At 31.1% G+C, this 25798-nt stretch overlaps 1 long non-coding RNA gene across 2 annotated transcripts; it reads left to right on the top strand.

The window, feature by feature from the left end:
- Nucleotides 1-4628: 4628 nt before the first annotated feature.
- LOC111713779 (uncharacterized) lies at nucleotides 4629-9482 on the top strand. 2 transcript variants are annotated; one of them, XR_002767787.1, is made up of 3 exons: nucleotides 4629-4861; nucleotides 5038-5089; nucleotides 5209-9482. It is a non-coding gene; the product is annotated as an uncharacterized LOC111713779 (long non-coding RNA). The 2 variants fall into 2 exon arrangements; XR_002767786.1 differs by having other exon boundaries at nucleotides 4629-5089.
- The last annotated feature ends 16316 nt before the right edge of the window (nucleotides 9483-25798 follow it).

Here is a 25798-nt window from a genome sequence, read left to right as displayed (position 1 = left end):
ACTCTTACAGATTACAGCTTTCTCAGTAGGTATCACTATACTAAATCAAAGAATTGTTTAAAAAGACGATATCGAATTCGTCACTGAATTCCCATGTTTATTGGGACACCCTGTAGTTCAATGAAAATATACATGATTAACACAGTCATATTGCTGGTTTACATCCAATGGTTAATTTTTAATTTGCTGGTAAAACTAGGTTCTTTTTAATGACATCAAATACACATAAGATAGATGAAATGTCGTCTTTCTATTCCAAACTTTTAAGAGGGTTCACTGAAAAATTATCAATAAGTAATAATAACATAACTTTGATATTTTAACAGCATGAATATATACAGTGTGTTCTACAAAAAATTAACAAATATAACTTTTTTTTGACAAAAATTACGATCTGCCGTTTGACCGTTCTACCATGACCTATGCATCATCAAAGTATGCAAAAAATGTTTGCATCTATATAGTTTAAGTGCTCTATTGTAAGCCATTTTAAAGTTGTGGCCTTGATTGCCCCCCTCCCTTCCCCCTCCTTCTTAACCTTTTCAAGGAACCCCCCCCCCCAACCTCTTTTGCATTTAGCCCTATAGCTGTTATCAAACTTGATAACAATACTTCCGTATATATTTGTTTCTATTTCTGTTAGTATGATAGGGATTCTAAATATATTTAGTCGATATGTAGCAAATATTGGGTAGCATAAACCTGCAGTACGTTGTATATAATTAACAATCTATGTTTGTAAACTTGTAAGTAAAATCATTATTCATCATTGAAACTGTGTTTTAGTTGAATATGATTAGCGTAAATCATGGGATAAATAATGACCTACATCTTAATTGCGCCGATTTCTATTGTGCTTTTATACTTAATATGATTGCCTTAATCATGTGATATAGATAACGACATAGGAATTGTAATTACGTCTATTAACTCTAACTTGTAACATGTAAACCAAAAATACACTACACTTGATAGATTAAGAGTTTATGGTTGGCATTGAGAGTTTACCAGATGGTATGGTATCGAGGTTTAAATATTGATAGCTAAGAGAAACTGAACTGTACCTGGATAGATACGTGTTAGAGAACCCGTTCTGGAGTAGGGTATTTACTACAGACTGTGAAAAAACGAAATTTTGAAGAACAAATTTTTTTCTCAAATGATGGTGTCTTTTAGAAAAAAAACGAATGTTGGACTATCAAAAAGGATCATTCAGAGAGATTGAAAAATACCGCCTTTTAAAAACGACAAATACGATTTTTTTTAACAAATTGTTTTAACTAAACAAAAGATTTCAATGAACGAACAATTTTTCTGAACGATTGTTTAATGATAATACGAATGATTGAAAAAAATGAACGAAATGGGTCGTTCACAACGATAAACGAAAAAAATGAAAAAGTCGTACACACTTAACTTTCAGCAAATTTTAAAAAATCTTATTTTTCCTTGATCTTATGTTTTCGGGGAAAATCTATAAACTTTCAAAATCTCAACTTAAAGTATGTAGTTGCTAATAATATTTACTAAATTATTATTGTATTATTGGTTAAAAATGAAACATTTTACGAATAGAAGAAGAACTAGAAAACTATTAAATAATTGCAGAAGAGATCTTGCATACTAAATTACTAGTTTGACCATTTTTTTTGCTTAAGAACATATATTACATTCTAATGAAAAATTCTGGAAAAGTTTGTTATTTCTAAGAACTTTTGTAAAAACGTAATTTTTTTTCTCCAGATTTAAATTTAACATAAAAATGGTTGCTAAGGGGAAAGATATAGCTGAAGAAAAGAAACGTGTCGAGCAGGTAAAGAATTGATTTATATATTTAAACCAGAGATAAGAGAGTTACAGAGATTGATTATCAGCTATAATATGCGATATTTTCCACAGCATGTTCTATTGTGTACTGTACACGACCAATCAGGAGACATCTGTATTCAGGGATATTTAAGGATCCTTTGAATAGGAAATGCAAAATATTTAAAATTAGACTATATTCATAAACGCTTTGTTTTATGTTTAAAATTGGAGTATTTCTTTAAAAGTTGTAAAATTCAATTATTGAATGTCAGTCAAAAAACATTACATATGGAACCGTAGCATGGCGTGCCGGGACACTATAGGCCTGCTCAGCCTATCCAGGTATAGAGTGTATGAGCAGTCTGTGTATGAAGAAAAACAAAATATTTTCAATTTTCAATCATGTAACCGGACAACTGTGCTTAGAATATTAAAACTAGAGGAAGTATGTGGTCAGGAATTCGTAATCAGTAATGTCGCAGAAAGGAATTGAGTTTTTGTCACAAACTCTGATTTTCTTATTCCTATATCTTTGCATTTGAATGTCGGAATCCGGAGATATTTCAAACTATGAATCATTTTAGATCAAAAATGATAATTTAAAATATCAAAGGTTTACACCATCAGGTTGAAAGGATATAGCGATTATAAAATCATAATTTGTGGCAAAACTCAATTCCTTTGACCTTCTGCAGTAGTTTAGAGTGAGGGACTGTAGACAAACATAGAGCAAATAATATATGTATCTCAGCAACACGATGTTGTAGACTTTAGATATTTCAAACTATGAATTCTATTGTATCATATTATCTAAATATTAAATGCCAAAGGTTTACACTTTCAGGTGACAAAGATATAGGCATTAGAATATTTGATTTTGTGGCAAAAAATCAGTTTCTTTTGGATGATTTTTTATTTAAAACTTGTTTTTTATCTAGTTACGTAAAGAGCTGGAGCTAAAGAGAACCAAAACATCTGAATCCATCAAAGATCTGATGGAATACATTGCAGAAAATATGTCGGTTAGTAAACACCCTTTTCTCCTGCAGCATCACGAAATATACAATGATATCTGTAAAACTATAGAATCAGAAGACGACATTTTATCAATCTTATCAATATGTCTGTAGACTGTACTAACTGCACTGTACATAAGGCTAAGTTTTCTATTCATTGGATTATTTAAAATTTGTAACTTTTGTATAAATGTCGTCTTCCAATTCCACAGTTTTACGACTCTCATTGTATTTTTTTTTGTTGTTGATAATTTAACCTTAGTTATAGGTTTGAAATAACTTTAATAGTTTGGGTGCTAGGGAGCGTTGAAAAAATGCCAAAAAAAGGGTAAAAAAATGTAATTTTTTTTACACAAATATTTAAGCGTGACACATGTTTCTACATTCATTTTCCAAGGACTTTTCAAAAATATAGTCTTTAGTCACAAAAAAGGCTATTTAAGATTTTGTTTTTACACAGATCGGACGTTTAACCGTCCTCTACCTTACCCTATGCATTTAAAAAGAAAATTTATTTTACAAAAAATCCTTTAAATAATTCTAGATTTATTAAAAGTCACACAATGTTATGGCGATAGTGTTAAAAATGAGAGTGCTAGGACGAAAAAAGCCTGTTGCGTTTTAAATCAAGAGAAAGGCCGACATTCAGTATTGTATATATTTTCTTTTATAATTCTGATATTTTAAAACCCATTTATTATAGGATGAATATTTCTTGCGTGGGGATCCGAAATTCAAAGCTGAGGTTGATAAGACAGAGGCTGACAACCCCTGGCCTCTTACAACTAAATTCTGTATTATGTTCTAGTTAAATGCGTCTTCGTGTTCGACAGTTATATGTAAAAAAATGAGAATGTTTGATTTCAATTATAAAATGAATACTTTTAAACCTTTCTCATCACCAACGGCAGAGACCTCCATGTGGTTATCACTCATAGTGATGTTCAAAGGAATTGAGTGGTCGCCATGAGTCATATAATCCTATATCTTTGCAACCTTTTAGTGTAAACCTTTGATAATTCAAACTTAGATCATCCATTTAATGGAACCCAAAGTTTGAAATATCAAAGGTTTACATGAATAGATTGCAAAGACGTAGAGATGAGAAAATCAATTCCTTTCTGTAAAGTGTACGCTATAGCGTACAATTTTTCTGAAGCGTCAAAGATTAAAGGATTGCAGGTCGGTCATCCTAGATTAGTCAAAATCATTTCACACAGGTTTGTTTGGTTCTAACATTGTTTTTTTGTTTTGTTTTCTTATATTCTAGATTAATTACATAAACTATATCATCAAATTAATAATGATATAAAATAATGATATAAATGTTTTGTATAATTTATTATGCATGCTCACTTCTTGGTAAATTTCGTTAAAGATGTTAAAAAATTTAAATATTAAATTAGCTGTATATTTTGGCACCTCGCTAAAAAGTAATCATAGTGCTATAATATTAAATTAGCTGTATATTTTGGCACCTGGCTAAAAATTAATCATAGTGCTATAAAATTAAATTAGCTGTATATTTTGGCACCGTGCTAAAAAGTAATTATAGTGCTAAAATATTAAATTAGCTGTATATTTTGGCACCGTGCTGAAAAGTAATTATAGTGCTATAATATTAAATTAGCTGTATATTTTGGCACCGTGCTAAAAAGTAATCATAGTGCTATAATATTAAATTAGCTGTATCTTATGGCACCTGGCTAAAAAGTAATCATAGTGCTATAATATTAAATTAGCTGTATATTTTGGCACCTGGCTAAAAAGTAATCATAGTGCTATAATATTAAATTNCCTTGGAATTTTCAAAGATATTTTGGACATTTCATGACGTGATATCTATAGGAACTGGTTTGGCAGGGAGGCAGAAAATGTGGTATAACTTAAATTAGTCATTTCTTTTCTTAAAAACCTAATTACAAAGGAGGCAGAAGCTACCTCCTCTTCCTTGTTGAATCCTACATATTATTAAGAGTGGGTGATACTGTCCCTACAGCTGTCTCTGAATATGAAGTTCAATATTTGGCCGCCAGGTGTCTCGAAACTTTCTAATTTAATATTATCTCAGTGATAAAAAACTGAAAATTCTATTCTTAAAATAATTTGTACTATCCAAAACAAATAAGATGATAAAAATTCAACTATTGGTATTGGGATGTAAGATTATTTAATAATTTTTCACGTTCAGTTCCCTTATATTTATAAATAGATTGTGTGACAAGCTGTGTCTATGAACGTTTGGTATGGAAATCACAGATCAGGTACTGATCTGTGATTTGAAACCATTTTCTGCACGATGACTTACTTCAAAGTCGTCTTTTAGTGTCCATTACTTTATCATTAAGTTCATTTAAAATTGATAAATCAAGAAATTATATAGGGCTATTAGGACTGCAGTGAATGAAGCGACATTGGACTGATACAAATTCTGTTCGGAAACTCTAGAAAAAAAGACGACCTTTAGACTCAATTTATGACTTAAAATCATCCATTGAACATGAGACACAGTAATTGTGCAGTGTAAACAGACACATCTCGCTTTATAGGTGATTTAATAAGTTACTTTTGAAACCATTGGATTTGTAACAATGTAAAATACAGTTAATTATTGCTTTAATGTTGTCCTCCTGTTTCACATTTTTCTGGTTCTGACTCTTGATAATTTTATTTATAAAAATATTTTTGTAAATGTAAATTAGGTTGTAACCCATCCAGATGTAACAGAGTCTGATGCTCCAGTTACCCTTTTTACCCATCTAGGGGTTCCATAATTCAGAACAAAAGTTCCTAGCCATCTAGTTAGATTACTGTATAATACTTACTTTATTTTTCGTTTTCGTTATTTAATAATAATTAAAAAGAAACTAATTCTGAAAACGTATCCACCCCCGAAGTAGGAGTTTTGAACGTCTAATTTGCGCACAAACTTAAAGTTTAATATGCTTCAAATGAATCCGTAAAAAGTTTTCCACAACACTGCATGCTCAGTTCGACTATCTTACATAGCCGGTCACTCCCTTTAAGCATTATAAAACAAACTTAGTGGAGGGTTGGCATGGTTAAGGGGACCCTGTTTCCTTGATTTCCACGTAATAAAAGATGACATCTTGCATATTTTTAAAAAAATAAAATATATATAATAAAATAAATCTAGTAGATGCCAGCAAATAAAAGATGAAGTGACAAAAATAAATTTTAAAAACTAAACAAAACAGATGCTTTTTGGAAAAAGAAGAATTTGAGCTTGAAAAAAGAGATATATTTTGAACTGTGAAGATTTTCTGAAGGTCTGAAAATACAGATTCCACAAAACAGTTCATCCGTCACTTTTTTCTGAACGGACTTCCATAATGCATTCACAAATAAAATTTGGTTTAACCTACAGCCTTCATGTCAATAATGATAAAACAATAAAGGAGTGAGGAAACCAATTTTTAAATTTTTAGCAACCATATAATCGTATTTTTAGAAACCATATAAGTTGCTGGATTCATTATTCAAACTAATATTAGAAGCAACACTCTTGAATTGCCAAGCACAAAATACCCCTGGTCATGGCATTTCCAAAATGTAGTCTGCCATTTTCTTGCTTTTAAAATTACATACAGACTGTGTGAACACATAGCTCATTCCCAGCTGACATTACTGATTTTTTTCGTTTAAATCAAAGAATTTTTTCTGTCTCATGTCTAGAGAGTAAATATCAATATTTTGAATTATAATAGCTTGTAAACAACGTGTTTAACAATCACAAGTGTTACTAAAGATTAACTTGATCAGTCAAATGTTTAAAGGGTACTGTTGTGAATCATACAGGCCACTCTAGAGTCTTTATAAAGTATGCCTACTGTCATAATAATGCTCCTTGGTTAGTTTTATTTATCATGATTATCTGACGATCTACTGCCTATTATTGTGCATATATTCTACATTTTGATTTGTATAAAGAACACAGATGGTACTAACATTTTGTTTACTATTTAAAGTTCACTAAATGCTCTTTACTTTGATCTTGGCACCAGATTATTGATCTCCTTATCTCTTTACGTCTTATATAAAAACCCTAATTCTAACTGTTAATTTAATTTTTTTTTAATAATCATTTATTTTTTAGTTTTAAGATCCATGAGTTATAATATTGTGAAGATATATAAAGAAATCAACTAGTTGAAGAAAAGAAATACCAAGAAATATCCCAAGATATCCAGCAATCTCAGCAAACAAAGACAATTCTAAGCATAAATATAGCTTTATAGGGATCAAGGGTACTGCTAATTGACAGCATACATAATTTTGATTAATCATTTAATGATTTGCAGGCCTGAATTACAAAAGTACCCTAAAAACCTTTATATTAGCAAGAATGGCAAAGATATCTTAAAATTAGATTGAATTCTGTCAATCTTATTTTTATTTTCTATGACTAAATCTTTAAGTCACTTAAATTGAACAACCACAATTTTCAAATAGAAGATATGCAAACAAATAGTCTTTCCTTCCAAACAATACTTTTCCAAGTGGCAAGTTCCCAACTGTGTAATTTCTCAAGCAGCAACTTCTCAAGTCTGTCCTAGCCTGTTCTAGCCGAAGCACCCAGTTCTGTAGCCAATCCTAATCACAGCACTCGGTCCCCCTGTTGCAGCCAGCAGTGCCTTTAAAGGGCAAAGGCCTAACCTAACCTTTTGGAAGTTTTTGGCTAGGTAAATCGCACATTTGTGAAGTTGCTCTTGGTATATTGTCACTTTGGAATGCCCCATTGGGAAAGTGCCGCTGGGGTTCACCTAAAATTAATTTACCTAACAAGGAAAAGTAATTTAATCAACAATCAATTTACCTGTATATGCTTGAGTTTGCTCTATAATCTGGTATTTTTCTGAATATTGAAGACGAATAAGAACTCTCCTCTTGGTATATACTGCTCCATTTTCTCCAGTTAGGGTTTCATTCCCTTTAGACTTCTCGATAACTGTCTCCTTAAATGTAAACTCTCCTGCAGTACACGGAGGGGTGTAGATCTGTTCAAAAGCTTTTCCAATAAACATATGTGCTAAACATAAATGAGATATTTTAATATCTATTATAAATACTCCTCATATCCCTAATTATGGGATTAGGATAAGGAATACAACAAAGTCAATCTTTCCGCTCAAAGATGTTTCAATAATCATGAAAAATAAAAGCTAAAAGGTGTACTTATTTCAGCCGTTTTTGATTTTGTAGATAGCTTTACAAGCATATGTATATAAAGTACAATACATAGGTCAAAGGCGTAAAGACTTAAAACGCAGTATACAGTATATACAATACATATTTTAAATTTTGGAAATAATTATTATTTTTCAGTCGAACCAATTATTATGTGACATCTCACATGATTGACCAAAGGTAGGTTAATGGCTTGTCTTGAAACTGAAAACTTTTGCCTGGAATTCTTTTGGGGGGATTTTAGAAATCTTTTAATGCTTCCAGAAAAATGTGCAAACATTTGAGATTTTGAATTATAAAGAAGTAATAGTGGCTTGAAAAGCAACAATAATTCCTAAATTAAATACAATAAGTGGAACGCATATTGCTATGGAAGCCTAGTTATCTATTTTTATCTAGTGGTGATCTTTGTTTGGATATGTGTTTGTGGACTTATTTATAGAAAATTAGTTGTCAGGAAAGATAGGTTTCCAACCTAGAACTTTCCTTAGTTTCATGTTTTTTTCTTTTTTTATTTACATATTGAACTGTATACAAAATTGTCAAAAAACAAATTTAAAATGAATAACTGTTAACTACATATAGTTCTGTATAAAATACCTATTGCGTTGAGCACTCCTGTGTTGCAAGGTATAGATGTTTTTGTATTGAAGTAAGGTGGCTCACATCCAAACTTCTGGATCATCAAGGTCTAAAAAAGTTAGTTAAAAACTCAGGAAGCATTGGAATAAAATGTTAATTTAAAAATAAGCTCCTTTAATTTATCATTGTACTTCTCGTGGATACAAGGATTCCTTTTTGTGTTACGGTTTTTCATGATCAGCATATTAATGTCATCTATCCAAATATAGGTCTCTGGATACTTTAGTTGTACTATTTTCAGGTGATACTTAGTTTCCAAACATCTATATTCATAACCAGGGAACCCTAGGCATATGCTAATAGATTCATTCTTCTCTTCTGGAACATAGTATGTAATTTGGAATGTGGCCTCTTTGACATTCAGCGATATCAGTTCATCATATATGAAGCATTTTTTATTCTTCAAAGCAAACCAAGACATGTTTTTTACAGCTCCTAATAAGCATAGATATCAAAAGTGTATTCGTTCATCCATTTTTAGTTAACTATTTTTAATTAACAATGACCAAACCTTTGAAACTATCCACTTCTTCATGATCCGCTGACATAGAAATTATGCCAAGAAGTTCAATTGATATTTTTTTAACATTGCTCTTTTCGCCTGATAAAAAGGATATTTTATTTTGGTTTCTGCAAAATATGTAATCTAAGATTGTTGACATACCTAAATTGTATGTGATGTTATCATAATCTTGTCCATAGTATGGAGTGGCTTGAGGGTGATCTGTGAAATTCTTCAACACAAACAATCATATATAATGTGTATATTGATTAGATATTAGTAACTGAATAAATTTGTTTTTCTCATTTGAGTACGTAAAATCAAAACTAGAAAAGCATTTGAGGTTACAAAGTTGTACCAGTGATGTCAAATGAGCTTTTCTTTTCTGACCCAACATTGTTAAATGTTGAGAAAATAGAAGAAACTGAAAGCATCTCGCCCTAATTAGTCCAGGGTGAACAACTTTTAAACACCGGTCTTGACATAACTTGGACTTAACACTAATAAAAAGTTGAGTTTTTCAACAAAGTGTTGGCAAAGTTTGAAGATGGAAAAAATCTGGTAAATTATTAATAAAGTCCTTTAATTGTCAAAATGGCCAAAATATGGGTGAACAATTTGTTTTTGCAAGTTTTATTTCCATGATGTAACCAAGTTCAACACAGATCTCAAAAAGTAAAAAAAGCTATGTTAGATTTTAAAATATTTGATGATTTTACAATAGAATCAATATGTGATAATCATTTAAAATATTTGACATTTTTTTCATTTTCAATGTATTTTCTCGAGTTTTTAAAAAATAAGAGTTTATTAATATAAATTTACAAATATGTTGTAAATCTACAAATGACGAAGGGATATTTCCCTGGTCTCATAAAGGTTTTCTGTTCTTTAATTGTGCAAGTTTGTATTATAGCTACTGTATAGATTTTTCAAGGGCACCTATCTTTTTGATCAATCTTACATATAAACAGTAAAAATAGTCTAACAACAATCCAAAAACAATAACTATTAATACCCAGCCAAGGCTGATGAACCAACTTTTCCATATGTCTAGCGTTACCCATAGAATAACAATTAAACTTCAAAAAGACATTTTTTGATAATGTTTTGTCCCTCAAAGATGAATGGATTGCTGAAACAGAATACAACAGTGGGTTGTACACCAGGAGTATCCCCATATATTTCCTTGCTTAATTATATTAAAAAAAAATCTCAGATGAAAAGATGTGTTTTTACTCTAGTCAATATCAGTTTAACGTGGAATGAAAGTAATCTAAATTTAAATTTTTTAATTGAAGATAAAGATTTTGTAAATTGTAATCATTATGTTTGATGTATCACAGACAATGTTTTTAATTTCAAACTATTCTTGGAAAAGTTTCTAATTCGAAAACAACAATGACAAAGTGGGCATTTTATATTGCTAGTGCTAAATAAACATTAAAACAACCCTTACTTAAAGAATCTTACAAAAAAGATATAGTTTTAGAAAATACTTCATACGATTACAATTTATCACTGTTAAATGAAAATAGTGGAATAGCTGTCATCATATTTTTTTTCTTTTTTGCAAAAAGTCCCTATTGAATTTGTTCTTGAACTTATTTTATACTTAAAATATACTTTGAATATTTTTTGACATATATCTATCTTTGATTACAATTATAAATTACTAAATTCTTAACAATAATGTCTTTTCCAAGATGGAAAGAAAGAAAGAAGATTAATATGATTAATTCTTCTGTATTCTGTAAAATACTGTATTTTCCAATAATTATAAAGAAAAAAAAACTACCTTATGAAGGAAACTGATTCATCTCTATAAAGAAATATTTCAGTTTGATAAATAAAAATAAGAAGAAAAATTAATTTTGGTTCTTAGCAAAAGAATTAACAGATTATGGACAAAAGAATCAAGAAGTAACTGGTTTTAAAGGGGGGGGAAATTGATTTTCACAGAATTAAATCCTCAATTTATTTTAACATACCATTACTGACAATATATCTTGACGCCCACGGCACATTAATTTCTGACCAAATTACTTTAATTCTAATCCACTTCATGATCATTGCTGACAAGGTTACTGTCCTGCATGACTGAACACATTTCATTCTAAAGCTAGGCATGAAAAATTGCTGCTTTAGCTGCACCAGTTAGCCCTGCCTAGGAGCTAGGCCAACTTTAATGACCCCTGCTGTATGTTTGCCAGTGTAATTGGTGTACTGGGCGGGGCAGTACAAAGCAAGACTGTTCAGGTTGATTCCGCTTAGATTCAAATGTACATAAGTCAAGTGAGTGGACTATATGCATTATAAATGTATATATTTAACAGGCCATACAATAGAGGGGAAATGTTTATATTTTAATGTTTGAAACATAATAATATGGCCATATTGGATTTGAAACTGTCAAGTGCCCAATGGTTCACTTTTTGACATTTTGGGAATGAGTTGGGAATTTGATATTCTTCTTAAATATATCAGGGAATGTGTTAATTGTGCTCAATCTTAAAAAATCTTTAATTAATTTTAAATAATGATTCAATGTTTTATATTTTTCATGAATTCTAACTGCTTATTTTTCCTGGTATATTTAAGAAAGCAATTATATATAATAAATGCTACACAAATCAAACAAAGAACAACAAAACACTTCTTAAGCATTGCAAATCCTCAACAACTTTTAATCCAAATCTGAAAAAAAAACAATGAGACCAGTATAAAGAAAGGTTTAAATTGAATGTTCAAGGACCAAATTTAATGAGTTTTAGCTATGGCTTGGCAAAGTTTCTTTAACGGAACAGAGGTTTTCAAAATTTAATGGGAGAATCCATTAACTAACGGCGAAAACCATTAATCTTTAAACCATTAACAAAAGCATTTTTGAAAAAAAATTAATGGTTGAAATAGAAAACGGAATGGATTTTTAAAAACAGTGAACTTCTTTTTTTTCTGCTTAAAATTGCATCAAACTTTTATAAAAAAAAAAAAAAAAATTTGTTTTTTGATGTTTTTAAATGTCGACTTCTGTGTTCACAACCTTAAACGCTGAGAATAGATGGAGGAAACCTTTAAATTTTGATAAAAACATTTTGAGTTTGTAATAAAGATATCAACATTTTGATTTTTCTAGATTTTAGCTTTCGTTACGATAGTGTTCATCAAAAGTATTAACGTTTGAAACGTTCTGTTGCACATTATGAAATTTTATGGCATAGAGTAACGTTACGTAATGAATTTTCTGCACTTGAATACCTAATACAACGTTAAGCTTTAGTAAATGTTGTGAAAAAACAGTAAGCTCCGTTACGCTTTTGCATCTGATGTTTTAAAAAACTTTCCCAACGTTGCGTTAAAGCTTATGTAATATAACCACAATTTTTTAACGTTCCACTTTCATGCAAGGTAAATATTTTCAGAGACCTTACGTTACACTTTCACTTGGCTTAAAATCTAAAAGATGACAAACGTTTTGCTTTAATAAAATGTCATCGGGGCATAATTCTGTACTTTACAATGCATTTCAGTGCAAAGAATATCTTTTGTTAACGTTACGTTTTATCTTAACTTTTCCAATATATACTCTTTTAATTACGTTTAGAAATTTTACTAAAATGCACCTTTTCTTACGTTAGGATTTATCGAAACGTTATTGTGAAAACTTTTTTGTTACACTTTTTTACAACTGACAATCAAAACTGTTTATTCGTTTCGTTTCTCAGAAAGATTTGAAAAAATGTTCTATACTTTGCGTTGTATTAAAATGTTCAAGCCTTAATGTTTCTAACGTTACACTTTATTAACCCTATTCCTGCTGGGGGGGGGGGGGTTCAATTTGACCCCCCCCCCTGTAGTTTTTTTAACATAACTCAAAAAGTATTGTTCTGAGGCTGTTGAAATTTTCTGACTTTTCCTACATACCCAAAGCCCTCCCTTTAGGCCTAAAACCGGGCTTTAATACTAACTGCCTGACTCCTCAGGCACACTGCCTGAATGACTGCTTTTTCCTGTAACAAACTAAATCTTTGTTTTGACCCACTTTCACTTGTCAGATTTTGATAAAATGTAGCTTTTTGGAAAGCCTATGACATAAGGAAACAGATTGCACAAGTTTTTCAAAAAAAAAATTGCAAATTTTTTGCAAACAACCTGTCAAAGAAAATTTGCACATTTTTAGTTTTTCTTGATTAAAAATCAGGTTATTTAAAATTTTGCAAAAATTTTTGCATATTTGAAATGGCATGGTCAAGGGCTTTTCAAAAATGTATAATTTGTCATTTTTTGGACAAATTTTTTTTTGCAAACATTTTTACTATATAACTGGCATATCCTGGTTTTCAAGTACCCCAGCAGAGATAGGGTTAAGATAATATTGTTTCTAAATAAAAGCATTGAAAGATTTTTTCCGTGATAATTACATTTTTTTTACTCACCCTGTATGTTGTTGTTGTATTGTTAACCTTTTTTTGAGAATGTGTAGAAGAATATGCGTTATGCAATATAAAGATGTTATAATATTATTATGTTTAACGATTTTTAAAATTTGTAAATGAAAGTTTTTAGCATTAGACTTTCAACTCAAAGTGTGTCTTTAAGGGACTAGAGACGTAATTTCAAGTGACCTTTCATTTATGGAGTGGCATGTCCAGTAGGGGTGATCAATATTGGAATAGAGCCAACCGCCCACCGGAAGTCGCTGCGTTTTCACCGTTAGGCCACAAAAAAAAATTTATTTTTATTTTCATGTTATACATCATTTTCTTGGAAATTCAATGCTAAATTCAAATCTGAAAAGCGTTTAAAAAAATTGAAAATTGAGAGAGTCAGAGCTAAAAAACTCATCAAAAACATTAAAAAGTTTAAAAACCGGAATTTAGTACAGTTATTGGGCCATAACTTCTTTAGATTTTAATATATTTAAAAATGGTTTTCGAATCTGAATTTAGCATGACATTTCCAAGAAAATGATTTATCATATTTATTTTTTGCAAGATACAAGATAGGAAAACACTCCTAATTTTCAAATCATCAATCAGATAAAGGTATGCACGTTATTATTGGGAATCGAGCATGGCCCTCTTTAAATGGAGGATCACTTGAAATTATCATTATGTATTTGACGAGCTTAAAAAATAGACATGTTTTGGGACACTTCATAAAATGAATTGAAATTCGGCAAGGCAAACCACTTTTGCATTTTTAACAGTAGTTCTAAATTATTTTAGATTAGTTTAGGGTTAATTTTTTCTTTTTTTTACGCAATGCAGACTGACCCTTTTCTTCTATCTAACAGAATTCATAGTTTAAAATATGTAAGGTCTACAACATTGGGTAGCAAAGATATAGGGATTAGAAATAAAAGTTTGTGAACAACTTGCAATTCCTTTAGACATTCTTATCTAACAGAAGTCATAGCTTGAAATATAAAAAGTCTACAACACCAGCTTGCAAAGATTATAATTTGTGGCGAATTTTTAGTTCTTTTTGTGTTTTTTTGATGTTACTTACAAAGTGTGTAAAAAAGCGGCATTAGCTTTAGTTTTTAAACCACAATGAAAATGTTTTAGAGTTCATGTTTGGGGTTAAAAAATATTAAATATAGTAAGACAGGTGCTAAATTTGTTTTTAACACAAACAACGCGAAATAAAATTATTTAACATTTTTTTCTTTTCTAAAGTTTTTATAAAAATCTATTGATGAATAAAACATAACATGCATTTTCCATTTGATGAAATATTGTTGCATTTTAGTAAGTATCTACATTTCTAAAGTTTGCAACCTAAAACATGAACCATGCCAACTGAAGTTATGATTTCAAGTAGTCAAATAAACATGAAACCCAGCAATTGTGTTTGTTCACAGACCCGTTCCACTTAATAAGTTGATTTTTTTGCAATTAGTAAATCATTTGCTTTATAACAGAAAATGCATATGTAAAATTTCTTAATGTCGTATTCCTTTTCCAGAGTTTTAGTGGGTTTCATCAAACAATGGCAAATCAAAAACTTTAATGTCCAAGAAACATTTATAAGATTTGAATTTGCACTGATACCATGTTACAAAAAAACTCGTTTACACTTTAGAAAGGAACTAAGTTTTTTTTTCAAATTTACTAATCCCTATATCTTTCCAACCCGATGGTTTAAACCTTGTATATTTCAATATGAATGGTCTAAGACATTGGGCTGCACAGATATATTAAATGAAAATTAGAGGGATTGGCATAAACTCATTTTCTTTAAACTTGAAATGAATAACCATAAGTCTTTGCTCTTATAATCATCAGTCGAATCTCTTACATTGATATATTAGAGACGTTTTGAAATGTTTTGATTGACAGAATTATTGTTACGCTTTTAAAATTAAAACTCAGCCCTCATAGTCTAACGTTTTATGAACAACATTTTAATCAGACATATATCTAACGTTAGACTAATCAATTTAGTATTCAGAGAAAAGTTATAAAACGTTTTGATTTACAGAATTACATTTTTTTAAATGTTATACGTTACATTATTGAAATTTTACTTTGTAAAAAAACTTTCATTTCCTGATTATTAAAATAATAACCCATTTATGCAAAATTGAATTTTTTATTAAACTATAAGGGAAAACGTTTCAAAACGTTTTCATAAACAGTAATGCATTTTTCAGTTATACAACGTTACACTTTTTATAAGTTGAACTTTGAAATAGAAATTCTTTCGTTACAATATTCAATCAAATTACAATTCATTTTTCAAACGTTAGACTTTCAAGCTCCCTTTAGAAACAAAACATTTCTTTACGTTATGGTAAAAACAGTTGTAGATATTAGAAAAATAACGTTACATTTCCACAAAACGCTAACGTTGGGGGTATGTTCTCTAACGTTAACGTTAGGTATGAGCTCCTATAACCTTAACGTTTAATGTTCACGTTATATAGAATATATCCAAACGTTACACATTATTGTAACGTAACGTACACAAACGTACATTTTACGTTACGTTACACTATCGTTGACATCTCTAGTTTGTATAGCCTTAAAAGAATCTGCGCAGTTATAAACCATTAACAACTGGAGCCATAAAATATTGTTGAAAATTTTCCATAAAAATTGATAATAAAATTAAGATCATTAACTAATGGTAATTTCAAAAAATTTTACATATAAAATTAAAGGCTTCCTGAAATAGTTGGAACTAACCATTAACAAAACGGCTAGAAAAAGTTGAAACATGCCCAGCCCTAGTTTTAGGTACATCACAGAACTAAAAACTGGCACCTAAAAGTTTAACCAACAATTCAAATTCAATCAGTTATTCAAATTTGAATCAGAAGATAGGCAGTTTTGTACCAGATGTAGAAAATAACGCTAACCCTCTAGTCTCAATGTATAGTCAAAATCAAAATGAAATAGAGAAATGTTTTTCAGATTAGTCAAATGGAAGATAAAAATTTTGTAATTTGCAACTAATTTCTCTTTACAAATTTTCAGAGATATTTTAGCTATAATTAGAGTTGCTAATTGTTTTAGTTTATTTTTTAAAAACATTTAATAAACCTTCAAACTACTAAACTGTATATGTTAAAGTTTGCATTTATAAAACATTGCAATATTTCTATCCTAAAGTAAAAAAGGAAATATGAACCTTTTAACATAGTCATATTTGGTTAATTTTTTGAATAAATTTGTTCTCAATACTATTTGTAATTTTCATATTTTTTAAAAAGAATTAAGACAACCATATAATGGCTTCCTTACATTAGAGCTGGGTATGTTAAAAAATGTGTCTAGCCGTTTTATTTTAAATTACTGTTAGCTAACAATCTTAATTTTATAATAACGTTAACAGAAAAATTTCAACAACAGCTCCAGTCATTAACAGTCTATTATATTATTAACAGCGTGATGAGCAAAAAAAATTAGTTCACTGTCTAGTTAATAGCACTAGCACTTGATCTATTTTTATACTTTTCTGTGGACTGAGTAGTATCTAGATATCAAAATCGATTATATTTTTCCTATTCTGACAAGAAGTTAGATTCTTTCACAGCTGGACAAACTCCAAATTTTTTTGTCAAAATTTAACCCTTAACAGGCTGGGAGGGCTGTTTGGCACCCCCCCCCCTGTAGTTGTTTGCCCTAGCACTCTCATTTTTGACACTATCATTGTGACCTTTAATAAATATTCATTTAAAGGATTTTTTATAAAAATTTTTTTTTTAATGCTTAAGGTTGGGTACAGCGCGGAAAAAAGTCTGGTCTTTGGGAAAAAAATCTAAAATAGCCCATAACTTTTTTTGTGACTAAAGGTACATATGTAAAAACAATATTTCATTTTTCTGACCCTTTCTTGGCGTTTTTTTCAACCCTCCCTAGCACCCAAACTATTAAAGTTATCGGTCTAATTTTTTGCAATAAGCTGGCCTTGGTAAATTGGGCTATGCACATGCATTCACACCCTATACCTATTTTATAAGACTTTTGCAATTTAAAAATCCTTGGAGCAGTCTAAAACCCTGGGAGCCATTCCAAAACCCTGAGAACTTATGAGGGATTTGTTTTGCCAGTACATACAGAGCAGTTTAAGATAGGGAAAGCTTAAGAGTCAGCTCAACATATCTGCTTCCTTTTGTCATAGGCTTTTCTAAAAGCTAAAAGTTTTCTGATATCTGAAAGTGGGACAAAACAAAGATTTAGTATGTTATAGGAAAAAGTTATCTTTCAGGCATAGTGCCTGAGGACTCAGGCAAATAGTGTAAAAGCCTGGTTTAAGACCTAAACAGAGGGGTATGAGTATTTAGAAATATTTTAAGAGCATCAGACCAATACTTTTTAAGTTGTGTAAGAAAACTACAGGGTGGGGTTAAATTGACCCCCCCCCCCTCTCCGAAGGAATAGAGTTAAATGCCTAACTATGTTGGGTTAATTCTAAGAGCCTAAATTTTGTCGGTCCAGTTGCTCTGAATAGGTACATTTGACTGAGCATACACAAGGGTGAATACCACTTTAAGGATATTGGTTTTTACTTTGACAAATATCAAAGAGACTGTAGACCAAAATTTAAATACTTCAATGGCTGATTATTTAAAATAAAATTTTTTTTCATTTCTCTAATTGATCCAAAACGTTCGTCCATTTTTTTTCTAAATTTTGTTTGTTCTTAAGATGTTGTTCGTTCACAAAAACACTGATGTCCTCTTCCTTGGCTGGATAAAAAATGCACTTTTTGCTTTTGTTTGAAATATTTAATTAAAATTATTAATGTTTATGAAGTCTCAATGTTTTATATGAGATTCTATCAAGTTATGTGAGATCTTTTAAAATCATTATTATACAGTTGTCATTGCGTATATTAAGGTATAATAAGGTAAAGACAATTTTTTTATTTCTACAAATAGACGTCTTCATTATATCGATATAATCATCAACTGCATGCACTGCACTTTTATTTATTTGACAATAGTTTAAACCCACCTATTTTTACTATGGATCATATTCAAATAGTTAAATCCCAAGAGTGTGAAAGATGATATCCGTCCTCCCTACAACAGTTCCAGGAACAAAGAGAGGAGGAAGAGAGAACGAGACAGGGCACCTCTCTAGTTTTTCCTGGTCTTATGAAAATATATCTGGAACCTATTTTAGTATCTTTATGTTTAAATATATACTGGAAAAGTGATTCCTCATTTGAATAGAGACCGACCTCAAGACCTCTATAAGAGTATACTTTTTTATTAATATTTATTTTTTGGTAATCGTATATTCTTTTTAAAAAATATTTTGTGTATAAATATCAAATTTGAAAATTATTTCTAATTATTTTTAATGTTAAGAGTGCCTTTTTATTTACCCAGGCCAAAGAAATAATTACAAATTTGTTTTTAGGGCGTATATGTTTTGAAAACATTGTTAAATAAACTCCAATAAAATTGTTAAACTTAATTTAACCATTTCTTCTTCACAGTTAATTCGCTAAAATAATTTTTTTTTGAAAGTAGTAATACATTTTTAACGGCAGGGGGCAATAACTTGATTATAAATGGAACCTTCTCATACTTCTCCAAATAATAATTAAGGATAAAGATTCAGTTTTTTTTTGTTACTTAAGTAAATTACTTTATCCAATCTAATAGACTTTTTGTGAATCCTTTGTTGACAAGTGACAACCCAGTAAAATGTATTAACCTGAATACTCGTGAGAACACAATTAATAAAGAACAAAAAAATAACTTTTTTGTAAATGCCAGATAAACTTACTTTAATTATTGAGAAAACTAAAGTGATTTTTTTTAATTCTTGCTAAAAAAAGATGTACTGAGGTGTTCTTTTTCAAACTTGTAGAAAAAAAAACAATAAAATAAAATTCCAAACTTGAAAGAACATGAAATTGCCACTTAGAAAAATTTTCATTTAAATTATAAAGTTTATTATGACGTCACTTTAAGCTTTTGAGTGTTCATTGCTTTTAATGCAACATTTCATTAAACATTGGAGCCCAATCAGAGTAAATACCCCATCATGTGAATTTAATGGTTCTGTCAATATTCCAGAAACCTGTGACTTTGTATCACAATTTGTCCGATAAAGCATAATTGTTTACTCTTTTTTCAGAAACACTTTTTTTGTCAGCATATACATGTATTAAATGAAAAAGTATGGAACAAACAAATCCGTAAGTTCAATAATTGTTGAATTATGGACTGAAACAGGTTTCATTTCAAATAGAAGAAACCAAATGCTTATAACTCTGGCTAGTCCGGGGTGCCATATGATTAATTAAAATAACAGATAGGACACTAGATGTTGTCTTTTCAAGATTTGGCTGAAACTCGGTCACTGTCGGTGAAGAATAACAATACGGAGAGAGCCTGTTCTGCACGAAATTACTCTAAGCTTCTGTCTCAGGGTTATTGTAAACAAGTTTCAACCAAATCTTGAAAAGACGAGATTTAGTGTCCTATCTGTTATTTTAAGTTTTTGCCACAAACAAAATTTTTTTAATTATTACATTTTTGCTTTCTATTGTTGAAAACCTTTAATATTTCAAACTTGGATTATTTGAATTAACATAATTCATAGTTTGAAATATCTAAGGTCTACGACATTGGGTTGCAAAGTTAAAGGTATTAGAAAATCAAAGTTTGTATCAAAGGCTCAATTTTTATATGAATTACCCATACTAACATTGGTGGCATGCATGATTGATTATTCTTACTTTATAAATCTTTGTATGAACGAGATCAAGTATCCTATATTTTGCTACTTTTTTACTTTTTACCCTTAATCTTCCATTAATAAATACAACTTTTCTGTAAAGCTCCTCACTTTCGTAAAAAAAATATATAAGAACGCTACATGAAGCGCCAGAAAAAATAATGAATCTTAGCTCGAATTCGCTGATTTAATGACTGCATTTCATGATTGGAGTTAAGATACAAAAAGGTAGGGCTGCCTGTTTGCTAAAAATTACCTCACCCCACCCAAAGTAATATCTATCTCCATTGAAAAGATATTTTCAAAAAACCTTTACAGTGTTTAGACTTTTTTATTTACCTAGTTGAGGTCAACATCCATTACAAAACTAATTATATGCACATTCAATAAAACACATTTGGGTGGCGGAGATTACCCATTGAGGACTGCTAAGGGGGAGGTTGCATGATAAACCAGCCTTATTTGAGCCACGTTGCACCTCAAATTTAAGCATAAGCTTTAAACTGTTTAAATTCGACCTTAGGATTATGAGAATCCAACATAAGTTCCCTACTCAGTAAACATTTTGAACAGCCTACTTGGTTTAATTTCTGAGTTAATTTTTCAGCATTCAGACAGATTTGGTCTTCACGCTGCCCTCTGAACTTTCAGGCTACTACAATGAATAATTTTTCACTTCTGGATCAAAGATATAAAAATAGAACCAAGAATTCACCTGCCTTTAACCGAAAAGCTGTGAACTATCCTCGGTGTTAAGCTTGAGAAAGTCAAACTTTGATTGCCAAAATCTAAAATTTGATAAGAGCTGATTACCAGATTTAAGAGGATTGTCTGAAAGACCTTGGAAACCTGATCTACTTTAAGCCCAGTCGGACAAAGGTTGTATTAAAAACAATAGGCACTTTCCTGTTTTTGAAATATTGAAATAAATTTGTGTTTACAGCTTTTAGTAACTCCAAATCTTTTTGATTCACTCTATACTTTGTGTCTCCATTTTTTAATTGGATTGTATGTCAGAAAAGAAAATTGAATTTTATTATATAAAAACATTTATTTCAAATTTTCATTAGAATACATTTATGATAGAATACATTTATTATAGAATACATTTATGATAAAATACAGTTATGAACAAATATATGATTTAAAAATGGTTCAAAGGTAAACCTCAAACAATGGTTCCCTTTAAATTGTGGAATAGAAAGACAACTGTTAGAATCAAAATTTATGACTTTACATAATCGAAAGAATACAACAATTGTGCAGTTGAGTTTTAAGCACAAGTTTGCTCTAAAACATAAAATACTCATTAGTTTGTTAAATATTCTTCATTTTGAACTTTTATATAGGCCTCACTGGTAGGGCTGAACCTGTTCCTACTGGTACATGATCATGGGTGATCATATTCTAGACTTTATACCCCTGTAAATTCCCTGCCTGGATCTGTTCAACCCCTGGAGGAAGCAATGCATTCAGTGGTCTGTACTCAGTACACTTAGCCAGAGAACCGGTTTTATTATACTTACAGGGAGAGATTCTTGGTTTAGTGTACATTTTTTCCTCTGTTTTAAGTTAGCTTCGATTCAAGGAACATGTTTGTGTTTACATTTGAACTCTGTTAGTTTACTTTGAGGTAATAGTGGTTTCATTTCACCGGGTTTGTCGTGATTATTTATCATTTGTATAGCTTTAAATGTTCCTTATAATGTTTGATTTTCTTTTCTTAACAAATGAGATTTAAATTTATGTACAAATCTAAAATATTTAAGCATTTTATCGTTTAGTCTTGTAACTTGTCTATTGTTCCGAATACATATAATCTTTATGAACCTTTCAACTATCTTATTCTAAAATCTACATGATTTAGATTAAAAACCCGAAATCCACTTTTTGTCCTTCATTCCTGTATCGTCATTATGAGCGCTATACAGAGTTTCCAATCTTCCAGTATACCATTCAGAAATCAAATGTGGTAAAGCAGTTAGATCTTTTTGATAGATGATGTGATCAGCCTGATCTGGAAATACCTACTTTTTTAATCATTCATTCCTTTCCATTTGTTCCTATGAAAAAATTCCCCAGAAATGACGCCCAGCTATTGAGCTTGCAGGTTTGTTAATATATTTTTTTTAATTGTTTGTTCCATTCTTCAATTGTTCCCCAGGAAGAATTTCCAGCCCTACTCACTGGAGGTATCTTTAATATTCATAAATTACAGTTATATATCCACAGATGAATATCAGGGCACAGATAATGAAGAATAGCTTAGCAATGCTGTTCAGTTTCCTGCTGTACTCATAGTCCTAAATAGTGAAAAATAGACCAGAGATTTGGACTGAGTTTAACAATATCCTTGTTCCAGGGTATCTAATAGGTAACCCTGTACCTAATGGGTAACCCCATACCTAATGGATAACCCTGTATCTATAATGGGTAACCCTGTACCTAATGGGTAACCCCATACCTAATGGATAACCCTGTATCTGATGGGTAACCCTTTACACAATGGGTTACCCTGTACCTAATAGGTAACCTTGTACCTAATTGGTAACCCTATATCTAGTGGGTAACCCTGTACCTATTTGGTAACCCTGCATCTAATGGGTAACCCTGTACCTAATGGGTAACCCTTTACCTAATGGGTTACCCTGTGCCTAATTGGTAACCCTGTATCTAATGGGTAACCCTGTATTTAATGAGTAACCCTGTACCTAATGGGTAACAGTATACCTAATAGGTAACTCTGTATCTAATGGGTAACCCTTTACCTAATGGGTTACCCTGTACATATTGGGTAACCCTGTATCTAATAGGTAACTATGTACCAAATGAATAACCCTTTACTTAATGGGTAACCCTTAGATAATGGGTAACCCTGAGCCTAATGGGTAACCCTGTATCTAATGGGTAACCCTGTGTCTAATGGGTAACCCTGTATCTAATCGGTAACCCTGTAAATAATGATTAACTTGTTATCTAATGGGTAATCCTGTATTGAATGGGTAACCCTGTATCTAATGGGTTACCCTGTACATAATGATTAACCTGTATCTATTGGGTAATCCTGTATCTAATGGGTAATCCTGTATCTAATGGGTAACTCTGTATATAATGAGTAATCCTGTATCTAATGGGTAACTCTGTATATAATGGGTAATCCTTTACCTGATGTCGGATATTTTCAAGAGCCCCAACAGAAATAATCACCAGGAACACACTTAAAATATGCAATTTAGTTTAGTCAATGGAGGGAGGGGGGGGGCAAGCCAACTGTCAGTTCATGACCCCTTAAACCTACATAAATGTTTTGTGTTTTGCATACAGCAAAGAATACTGTATTGAAAATATGAAGGTAAAAGGTTTCCCTATAGCTTTGGTTACTGAATTTTTATCAAAGTGGAACGAAAAGATTGAATTGTTTGATTTTGCATTATGAAATTGTGAACATCACGGAATATCTATAATTTTACATTTTTACCATACCCAACTCCAGCCCTAGGAATAGATTTATGACATTTATACTTTTGTAGTGCAAATATGTATGGTTATAATCAAAGGATGAGACTGCTAGTTCAAAAAGGTTACCATTTAAGGGCGATAATCAAGGCAAAAGACTAAATCTAAACTTTAGTGCATAACATTTAAAGATTTAAGGTTGTTATCAAATAAAATTTTAAGTACTTTCTCTAAGATATTTTCCTAAGCGGCAACTTCCCAAGGAAATTTTCCTCAATAGCAACTTCCCAATTGGTAACTTCCTAAGTCTGTTTTAGTTGCAGCAATCGGCCCCTAGCATGTTCTAGCGACACCACTTCCTAGTCTACTCTAGCGGCAGTGCTAAGCCCCCCCCCATTTCAGCCTGCGGCGCCTTAGATGGCCTAACCTAACATTAAGGAGGTTTCCCTTGGGAAATTGCACAGTTGGAATGTTGCCGCTTGGGAAATTGTCACTTGGGAAGTGGCCATTGGGAAAATGCCTTTGGGAAAATATCTACAAACTTAAAATCTCATCTTTGCAGGTAACCCTGTTGGCTAAATTTACAAAGTTTAACCTGGTGATAAACCAAACAAACCAGATGTCAATGAGGATCAGGCCGGAGGTTGTCGGAATACTGGACTGTAACAATCAAGAATTTAATTAAATTCTTGAAGTTTGAAGAGTTAATGTAATTGTAGAGTGTAGGCGTAATTTATCAATTTCCACAGAACTCTTAATCTTTGTTTGAGCAAGAATTAATCATTGAAAAATTATTATTTTTAAATGAGATTTACAGAAAAAAACAATGATATCTTCTGCATTATTTATTAGATAAAGCTTAAAAAGCCCTTTTCAAAATTACAAAGAAACATTTTCAAACCTTGACGTAAGCCAGAAGTGATACAAGAACCAGTAGTACTGTCACACTGCCCATTACACGTTCATTAAAGTTCTCCAACTATCATTAAAATAAAATGGAATAAATAAAGTTTTCAAAATAATTTAAAATATAGAATTAAACGGAATATAAAAAAATAGCATGAAACCCCAGCTTTGGCAGAATTTGTTGAATTTTCTATAATTATCTTTTATAATTTTTGTTAAAATAGTACAAGCATAGTTGATAATTTCAACTTTCTCCAACTGCACATTCGTAGTTTCTCTTTTTCTTGCCTTCCTTTGCCTGTCCATTTATCATGCTGTTTTTAAAAGAATGTTTAAGAGTAGCTCTCTTTGATCCATTATAAGACAGTGCACTTTTACCCTTTCATTACAAAAATGCCCTCCTCTTTTTAATTTTTTTTTGTTTTGCTTTATTGGAAATGCAGCCTCAGCCCTGAACATTCTTCTTGCATGCGCTAGGTCACCACTCCTGTGGTTCAAGTTAGTTTCTATTTGCAACGAGGGAACCATAGATTTCCTGCTATGAACCACACATTTTTACTTTCCTGAACAAAGAGGGTTGCTATTCAAGAAAGGATAATCAAGTGACTCGCTCAGAGGTAAATTTGTTGTAGGATCCAACAGAGAAATGTGCTTGAGTCTCATTTTGTTGCTTATGAGAAGGTTGCATGGTAGATAGAGGAGAGATGAGATAAGGATAAAGGTTTGTAGGAGTGGAAGATTAGGAATGTTTCGTTAAAATCACTACATTTGTCCTCAGGTATACTGTTTCAAAGTCACGGGGGCAAAAATCTTTTGAAAATGCACATATAGGCAGGCTCTCTGGTCTTGCCAGTCGGATCACTTCACATACAAGGGTGCTAGAGCGTTGGGAAACCCTTCTGTTGCAGGGTGCAATTTAAACTTCATCCTTAAGATGTGTCGCATTTAGTGTGTACTGCTGCATGCAGAATGCGGAGTTGACCCCCTTTCTCAGCTCTGCTCAGAGAGCAGGAACAGGGCCCTTCCATTAAAGGGCTCTGATTGCTTAGTGG

This window comes from Eurytemora carolleeae, unplaced genomic scaffold (assembly GCF_000591075.1).
Source record: "Eurytemora carolleeae unplaced genomic scaffold, Eaff_2.0 scaffold1473, whole genome shotgun sequence".
NCBI lineage: Eukaryota > Metazoa > Arthropoda > Copepoda > Calanoida > Temoridae > Eurytemora > Eurytemora carolleeae.
The sequence above is the reverse complement of the archived record's forward strand: the minus strand, read 5'-3'. Positions and strand labels throughout refer to the sequence as shown.